The sequence below is a fragment of the Cynoglossus semilaevis genome, chromosome 6 (genome assembly GCF_000523025.1).
Source record: "Cynoglossus semilaevis isolate Cse_v1.0 chromosome 6, Cse_v1.0, whole genome shotgun sequence".
NCBI classification, from domain to species: domain Eukaryota; kingdom Metazoa; phylum Chordata; class Actinopteri; order Pleuronectiformes; family Cynoglossidae; genus Cynoglossus; species Cynoglossus semilaevis.
Window position 1 is genome coordinate 13,679,207 of NC_024312.1, and position 9,622 is coordinate 13,688,828.

The following is a 9,622-nucleotide window of genomic DNA, read 5'->3' on the forward strand; positions in this document are numbered from 1 at the left end:
GTCGCTCTTTTCCCTCTTTTCCCCCATCTCGTCTGAATTTGTGCAGTGGATTCCAATTTTGACCACTTTTCACTGTGGAAAAAAGTCTCAGATAATTCTGCAACCTAATCCACTTCTCTGTCTGTATGCCCAGTATATTCCAGTCAGATTTTCACACAAAATATGATTAAATGCACAGCCTCCAAGGACTTTGCTTCATGTTTTTTACTGATCATTTGCTCACTTTGATGAAAAAAGGCCCAGCTGAAAACCCGCATATATGAGAATAAAATAAAGTCAACAACAAAGTGGTGAATTATTTTATATGACAGAAAAACCTGCTCTGGAGCTTTAATAACTCTAAACCCTACTCCGAGTATCGATGCCACAACTAGTTATATTAACCGTTGAAAAATTTCCATAAGCCACAAGCAATATCTTATGCATGACGACTGGACAGTCTTTAAATGAATACTTTGGACACGACCTTAACCAAAATTATTCTTTTATTAGAATTATAAATGTAAAACAAATCAAACGTGACTGGATGTAATTACCATTCTTAATTTCACTTTGTACTATCAAAACAGAATAATTGCAGCCTGTTGGTTGTGAGCAGGTACACGCTCAATACTGCAGTTACATTAAACAATACAGTCAAAACAGCATCTGGTGCTGTATAGCCTCTGCTGCTGCCAACAGTGTGAGGCCTCCCCTCACCACTCTGACCGCACGGGGCTGTCTTAACTACTCTGGCACAAAACTATTACAGTACACCATATCACTTTTTCATATGCTTATCCTCTGTTGAATTCCACAAGGTCGTAATATGGAATCGGAGAGATAGATGCTGGGTAACAGGCATTAGACTCTTTCCGTGAAGGTCGTGGTGGTGCACCTGTTTATGCGAACCCCAAAAAATGTCACAGCTACTGTGGTGGAATATACCTCAGAGTGAGTGTCATTTTTATGTCTGAGATATCTGTCGCTTGGCCAAAATTGCACAGCGGAGTTTTTGCTCTCCACACGAAAGCAGGCCACGTTGGTTTCATTTGATATTCGATCACAGATTATGTTGCCGAGTCATAAGTAGGAAATATCTCTTTTAAACATTTTGCGCCAGCAACATTATATTATAGTTAAAGGAAACCATCCGTGCAACATGGCAACAGTGCTTCTGCAAAAAACAAAGTACGTCACCGCTGAAAAATTTATTCAAGTTCAATCTTATTGGTGGTTTGTTTTGTTTTTGTTTTTTTCTTATCTATGAGCATCTAATTTGGTTTATCCAGTGCTTGTCAACAGCTAAACCATTATATAACTTGATTGCAACATATCAGAAACCAAATGTGAGTGAGCTACCACAGCAACCCCAACAAACATGCTCTCCTCACAGACAGGGGGCTGTAATGAGTTTAAATAATGACACAATGCCACCCAGAAACAGCTGTTGGGAAATGATGGGAACGAAAAGTGTTCTGACTGGGCACCTAGGACGCATGTGGGGTCCTTTTCAGGACTGGGGAGGAGCGACCTGTGAAAAGGCCTGCCACACGGGAGAAAGGACTCTCTCATGGCCCATTGTGCATGAATGATCCAACCTCTAGACCTGTCTCTCCAGCTTCGCCCGTCAGCCTCCCTCCTGACACAGGCCTGTCTGCTTAGACCTCGAAGGAATGTTTTGCATTTGCTTACGTTTGTTGTTTTTTTTTTGTTTTTTTTCTGTTGTTAAATGGAAATATTTGAAAGAATCAAAACTATTATTGCTATTTATTTATTTATTATCACAAACCATCTTAAATGAATGAGTGCATCATATCGATACATTGTTTAAAGCTACGCAACAACCAGTAATGATACTAGAAAACAAGACCCATTTCAATAGTGTGGAGGTCCCTGAAAAAAGTTAACCTTAGCCACACTCTACCGATTAAACAATTCTACATTCATCAGCTGAAATTTCATGCAGACTCAGCTGGACTTTGATAACGGAGTCTTTCATGCCGCATCTTGACATTGTGGTTATCCAGCATTGCCATCACGGGACCACTTAGTTTTTAAAGTTGAGCTTGCAGATTGGTTTGACAAATCCAGCCTCTAATCTGCAAGATTTATAACTTGTACTTAACCCTGTAATTAACTGTTTTTTTTATCCTAATAACTCACCTAATACATTTATAACATTTACTTTACTCAAATACCATCATACAACCTGAAGGGATGTCAGGTTTAAGCTAAAAATGGTAAAGGTACGTGAAACTCATTACTCATAGTCTTCAGCTGTGTTCAGCTCAGCTGTGTTTTCTACTTCAGCTCCTCCATTTGAAGAAACATTTTAAGAAACAAGTGATACAGCCCATGGACAAGGGTAATGTGAGCCAAAAATCATAGTTTGTTTAGCTGGAAAGAAACTCAGTTTGTGGAAACCTAATCAAAAGCGATAAAAAAAATAAAAAAAACATCAAAATACATTTCTTGTCAGGAATAACCGAGCATGTTGCGACCAAGCAAAATGGAAAATGTCTCGATCATTCACACCACCAAGTTTTATCCATGCTTTCATGGACCCCGACAACCACAGCACGTCAAGCAGTAGCCTGAGGGAGGATTTGGGGTCAACTCTCTGCCCATGGCTCAGCACAGCAGCACAAGTGTCTGGTCAGATCCAAAGGCCAGGCACCACGCCCTGCCAACAACCACTGTCTGACAGCTGCTGTTGCCTCACCAACCTGTGTGCATGGGAAAAGTCCACAGGAAGCCAAGAAGACAGTTGAGACCAGACAGGAACAGCCATAGAGTCTGCATGGCTCATTACTACTATACACGGAGAGGGCAATATCCCTTAATAGTCCGAAAGAAGAGGTGTGTGTGTGTGTGTGTGTGTGTACAGGTTGCAAGCTGAAAACTTGGCATCATTTAAAGATGGATTTTACAGTTGCTCTGAGACAGAACCAACAGCACTTCCCAGTGATGATGTTTAATGTGTTTATATATTTGTGGATTACATTTTATTGCACTTCAGGCCCATAAAATGGAGAAAAGCAAGAGTAAAACTTTTCTTTGGAAGGAATGATATACCAGCCCATATGTAGAAACCATGAACCATCACTTTGAAAACATTAAGTTTCCCTCTGCTTTCTGCCCAATTATGATAATTGACACAACATATCCAAATACTGGTAAGGTCGTTTTAAATTAACACAATCAGCAACTTCTTAAAAAAAAAAAAAAGAAAAGAAAAACTGGTGGGAAATGTTTTACTTTTTTATTTGCTCTATCCTTCATGACATTAATTTGAGTAGATGGACAGCCTACTAATAGGACACATTTGTTACTATCTACAGTGAAATTGCCTGTACTTGAATTGTCAATAAAATAGTACTCACTGGCATGGCGCACATCTTTAATTGCTGTGTGTTGGGCCTAAATAAGAGCCTTGGCAACTACCTCAGGATGTGGCTCTGAAGACTGGAGGGTCCAAGATAGGCTCAGAGGATGCCATCTGCTAGAACCAACCTCAGTAGAAATGGACACGATGCATATTAATACAAAACAAGTGACTGTTTGGCACTGTGTTTCTGCAACAACAATATTAGCTACCCTGAGCTACTGATGAATGAAAAAATTAGTGTAATTTGAAAATAAAATAACTAAAAATCAAGGTTGAATATGTGTCTGGAGCCAGATCATAACCATTACTTTAAAGAAATTAACTTTAATTAACTATACAGTATGTGACAAATGGGGGTTTCATTTGTTTTCTCACTGATCGCAACTGATTGTCACAAATATAATATGACATTGTTATAAATTATAGCAAATCTTAAATACCTTCACATTTTCTATTTAATGACCTCTGGGATCCTGATGATGTGACTCTAAGTATCTTTATTGCAGTATTAAAGAAGTATTGAGTATAAGAGAAGACAGTCAATGTAAAAGTGCTGCTTTAAACAAAGACATGTGTTACCAAAGAGATGTCTCACTATCCAGCACTGTGTAACACAATCTCCCCACATTCTCCACCACTCGGGGCTTTTTCGAAGAAAGGGTTAAGTATGTTGATCAAAGGCTGGGACGGACCAAAGGACTCCTCTAGATCATCAGTGTGACCTTGGTGCATCCATCAGCCATTAGGATGTCAGGACTGTGGCAGAGCAAAGCCCAGTTTGTGTGGATGCAGCACGGGCGGGGGAAGGCTGAAGGCCTTCTGTGGTAGATGGGGAGCTAGTTTCGGGGGACGGTACACACAGAGACAAAAAAGAGGGGAAAAAGTTGGAGGAGGGTTGGCGGATTAAAGGCCCAACCAGTCCTTAACGTCTCCCAAACCACATGGTGCTGGTGTCCAATGCCCTGCATATTCCAAGACATGTACACCAGCTGACTTCAAGCCAGTCACACAGATGGAGACAGAAATATACAAGCTCTGAGCAACCAGTTCCTCTGATGTTGCTTTCCGTGTGGTGCACGCTGCTGACAGAACAAGTTAGCCATCAACTCTCCGGGCTCAAGATGGACAAGTTGAGTTGAGTAAGCAAAGTGTGTCACCGTGCTGCTCATCATTACCTGCCACACACACTTAGCTCTACCCCTTGAGTACTTCTTGGTACATTTTATGTTTAAAACAGGGACCAGTGTTTGTTGTTGTGTCAATGGCTGGAGCTGTTTGCAAGTTGTTCTATGACCTTCAATCACGGTGGAAAAGTAAATAACTTTCCATGTATCTCAACCACATTATGGAACCTCTTCACCTCAACCAAAGTGTTGTGGGAAAGGGTAGGATGATACACTGGCACCAACTCCAATTGGCACCAGCTTTGCACTGGTGCTGCCTTTTCCTGGACTGACTCAAAAGTCTATCGCAGAAAAAAAATGACTAAATGATGTTTTGCTGCTGATTTGTGTGAGAAAGCCAAAATAAAAGTTCTCATTTTGAGACTTCTGAGACGTCAGTGATCATGGATAGAGGAGGTGCTTAAAATGATGACTGAAAATGTTTGTGTGCGTCCATATTTGGAATAATTAAAAATAAATAAATAAAATAAATAATTTTCTAAAATGGCAGCTTTAGAGTGTCAGCTTCTGTGGTCACAGTTGTGATTTTTTTTTTTTTTCATTCACAAACCTGTGAACTGTGAAACTTTTTTTTTTTTTTTTTTTTTTTGTAGGGCAGAACAAGCCAGAGGATTTACCTTGGACATTGATATTTAATAAACACCGCAAGTCATGCAGGGAACATGTTTTTCCAAGATATTTGTACGTATGTAAGTAGCAGTATATGTAAAAATTGTCATTAGTCCAGAGGCTGAGGGGTAAAATACCTCCAAGGGGGTCTCTCTGTTTTCCCCTAGGTGGAGTCTGCTTCAAGAACCCCGACCTCACTTCATGAAAACAAAACGTGAGGAGAAAAATAATCTCAAGGAGAAGCCGTGGCCTGGCCAACCACTGGACAGTGAGTAGCACAAATGTGCGTGTGGGCTGTCCTCGAACCTCGTCCTCCAAAGCCTCCAGGAAGAAAACCCACTTCCCTTGAAAAATGTGTCTAACTTTCTACAAATCCAGTCTTTACAACAAAAAAATAACACATTATTCATTGGTGTTCTTTAAAATTAAAAGTAAGTCAAGTACTTTGCAAACAGGACAAATGATGACACAGACAGAGCAGTGGCTGGGGTTAGACATTTCCAGTTCTCTGAGACCGCTGATGCTCTCTCTGCTGAAGCTGTGGGGCCTCCAGGGCGTCACCACTTAAAAAATTAACCCCGCTCATATTTTACAAGCACCGTTTACTTACTACCCGAGGCCAACATAAACAGGTGTGCACGCCAAATTGGGCTTCACAATTCCCTAGGCTAATGTCTTGCCTGCATTTATATGTATATATAGTTGAGGACAAAAAGACAAGTGTATTCTTTTGAAAGTTTTTCTGTAGTGTTTGCCTACGCAGCAAGACAAGACTTTTGGCGTGCCGTCATTTAAAGTTTCATAGTTTAAAAACCTCCAAAATATCCTATTTGTCATTTCTGGAGAATTTGCCATATTTATAAGGCATTGGTCATACAAGTGATGTCTCTTGAGATGATGAGATGATGGACGGATTGAACTACAAGGTTGCATCAGTCCTGAGAACGCTCTCACCAGGAATACTGAATTTGAACAGAAACATTTTCCTCAAAACAATTTAAAAAATTTTATTTTCACACATGATTGAATGCTCATTAAAAAATAAATCAGATGTTACTCAACAGTTACTTAGTACTTGTAGTTTTTTTCACCAAGTACATTTTTACTCTTACTCAAGTAATTATTTAGATGACTACTTTTTACTTTTACTTGAGTAATATTACTCTGAAGTAACAATACTTTTACTTGAGTACAATGTTTTGTTACTCTACCCACCCCTGACCACGGACAATGCTGTCTCACGTTACAGTGAATGTTGTAGTACTGTATGTGTAGGGTATCTGTGGCTGGGTATATGGTAATGGTGGAACATAGCAGGACATGAAATACTGAAGCGGTCGGTGGTAAAACAGGGTCTTATTCCTCTTTCTGTCCTCCATCAGGGAAATGACTGAAAGCACATTTAATATTTTGCACAACTTATTAAATGATATAACTTGTGGAAAACATAATAGGTCATTTCCATTCAGTTGGTGCCGCAGTCAGCGTGATATTTTTATATTACAGGATATTCCAAAATACTCTTCTCTGCTGTCTGCGAAACAGTTGACAGATGTCGGCAGAATGCAGTGGGAACGCGTGCTGGCACAGGAACTGGACAATGCAGTAGCAGATGGTTGGAGGCAGTCAGGTAGTTCAGAGCCCTTCGTCCGGGGTCCTGTTGATCTCCGTTTCGCCTTGTGGTCTATGATGTCACACAGTGCTCTGCCTTTGAATGGCCATGTGTTCCTCACCACTAATATCAAACAGATGATGAGAAACCTCTAAATGATGGTTTTTCACTGAGACAAGCAGTCAAAACAAAGTCAGAGGAACACAGAGGAACACCAGTCAAAGTGATCACATGAAAAAGAGACTATACATTGTTAATTGTTGCAGGCTGTGTTGTGGCCAGTGTTGAACTGTACACTGCACAATAAAACCAACATTTTCCTGCAAAAATAAAAGGCAGACTCCCAGTCCACAGGGACATTGGTAGCATATTGGTATTTTTCGACACTTAAACTCACGATTTCACGTGTTGAACTAACAAGATTAAAGCACTGCCCCCAGTGTAAAAAGTCAGCCATGGGACCAGAAAACAGGGAGGAAATGGTGATTGATAAGAGAAGGGCATCAAACAACAGTTGTCCTTCCCCCTGCATCTGGATAATCTCCATTAGCCTACTTAGTGATAATCTCTAGATTAGCTCAGATACACTTTGACACCCAGATTTATAATATCATTGGAAAATGTACCATTCAAAGATTTGATATTTTACAGCTTCAAACACATGATTCCAGGTTTTGACCCAGTTTCCCAAGAACGCCCGGTTGTTTCCAGGTGAACGCTGACAGGTAATGATGATGCATCACGTTAGCTGACCTGAGATCCATTTTTCAGTTGTATTCTACTGGAACATTCTTCCTACATCCCGCATTCTACGAGCGTCGTTTCCAGTGGGAATCAGACCAGAAGTGTCATTATATAAAATACAAACCTGAAGCCCTGGAAAGTAATTGAAAGTAATAAAAAGAAACCCATTATTAGGTAATGCACCCCAAATGTCCTTCTGTAGCAGAAAGTTGAAGAATAGAAATTGATTAGTTTCACTGACTGACTTCTTTTTTTATGGACCTAAAATTAAATAAGCCACAGTTTCCCACTGGATCATATTATATTTACCTTGGGTTACACTTTGAAATCTTTGAAGAACTAAGGATACATTTCCTGCAGGTGGAACTTTTCTCTATTATTGCTGTTTAAAGTCTGAGCTGCTCAACCGCAGCAGTGGCTGACTGAGTGATATTTGGAGTATTTCAAATATCTCAACTAATGTGGTCATGTCCATCACAGTTCAAACACATTTAAAAGTTCAAAGTGTAGTAACCCAAAGTTACTTGTATGACCCTTGTAGATGACCTTCAGAACCCTTGCTATAGCCATTGTCAGTTCAGTATTTTGTTTTGATGTGTGTTAGAAATTTGTTCAGCTTTTTTAAATAAAACTGTTAATATATATAAATATATGAAGTTATATATTCTACTGAGATATGATACTGAAACCCACAGACATAAAAGCTGCTTTAAAAACAGTTACTGTACACACACACACAAACACAAATACACACACCAGTCTCTGTTTTTCTGACATTTCTAATGACAAAATGTTTGTCAGAAACAGGCCTTTCTTTTCCCTTTTTCTTTTCTTTTTTTAAAAATTCTTAATCTAGGGCATAATATGGGGAGCTCATGAGGTTCCGGTCCCCAGGGAGTCATGCAACTAACAAAACACCTCTTACTTCTGCTCTGATGCCCATTTACAATGCTTTTCAAATACAGACGGACAAGTGAGTGTCCGGCATCAGAATGAAGTAGCATGACTCTTTCATTATGCTGTTCTCAGTGTACAAATGGAAACCGAAACTCAAGTATCTGCCTCAAAATTTGAAAATACAAATCATGTCATTTTATCTCAAATAGTAAAAAATGACATGTTTTTAAAAATTAAACAGCAAGGAATAAATTGTCATTATATCCCTATGATAATGGTCTTTAGATACTGGTGCAAACAGTTCCTGGTTCCACAGCTGCTCATTCTTACACGGTATTCTGGTTTCTTTCACTGCTCTCAATTAGCTCCTTTTAAATAACTACTCCTTTCACTGGCAGTTTCCGGCTACACATGCATCTCCTTGTTCTATGGAGCCATTCCATCCATCTCAAATACGCATTCACAAAAGAACTACTCTTGTATGTGTGTCTAAAAACAAGAGGCACAATGATCCATGTCCCTTTCACACTGGGCCATTTGCATGAAGCATCTCCTCCCATTTCGTGACTCTCGACAGCTCTGCCAACAGCAAAGGCAACAAGTTTGAAGACAGTCGTCCTGTATCCCTGCACCCTAATGGGCTTTCTTCTAAGTTTCAGGACTTTCACGACTTTGGTTTTCTTGCAGCTTATTTCAGCTATTCCAACAACAAAAAGCATTTAAAATTTAATTTTCAGGAAGTGCCACATGTAGATTGACCTCTTGTCTGAAACTTCATCAATGATCATATTTTCCCACAATTTCTATGAAATGTATCAACGAGGCTGACATTTCTTTGTAGTTTTAATGGTTAAAACAAAACAGTTTCCCATAAAATGTGCAACTTTTCATTTTTCCTTTCCTCGTTCTGATCAGGTCTTTGCTTGACACGGAGAAGTTCCTTTCCACGCTGGGAGAGATAATTGACTTCTGTTCCATGCGTGCCACAATCAAGACAGAAGACCACAGCATATTATGAACATGTGCTGTGTACAAAGTGATGTCAAAGTCAGCACACCGCTGATTTATTTATTTTTGATTTTTTTAGCAATGCTTCCTAATGCAGTTGCCCGTTGCTATATTAGGCATGGTTGGAATGTTTGAATAACAGACTACACAACGTTTTGCTCTGAGAACCTGGACACACACATAGACCAAATTTAATGC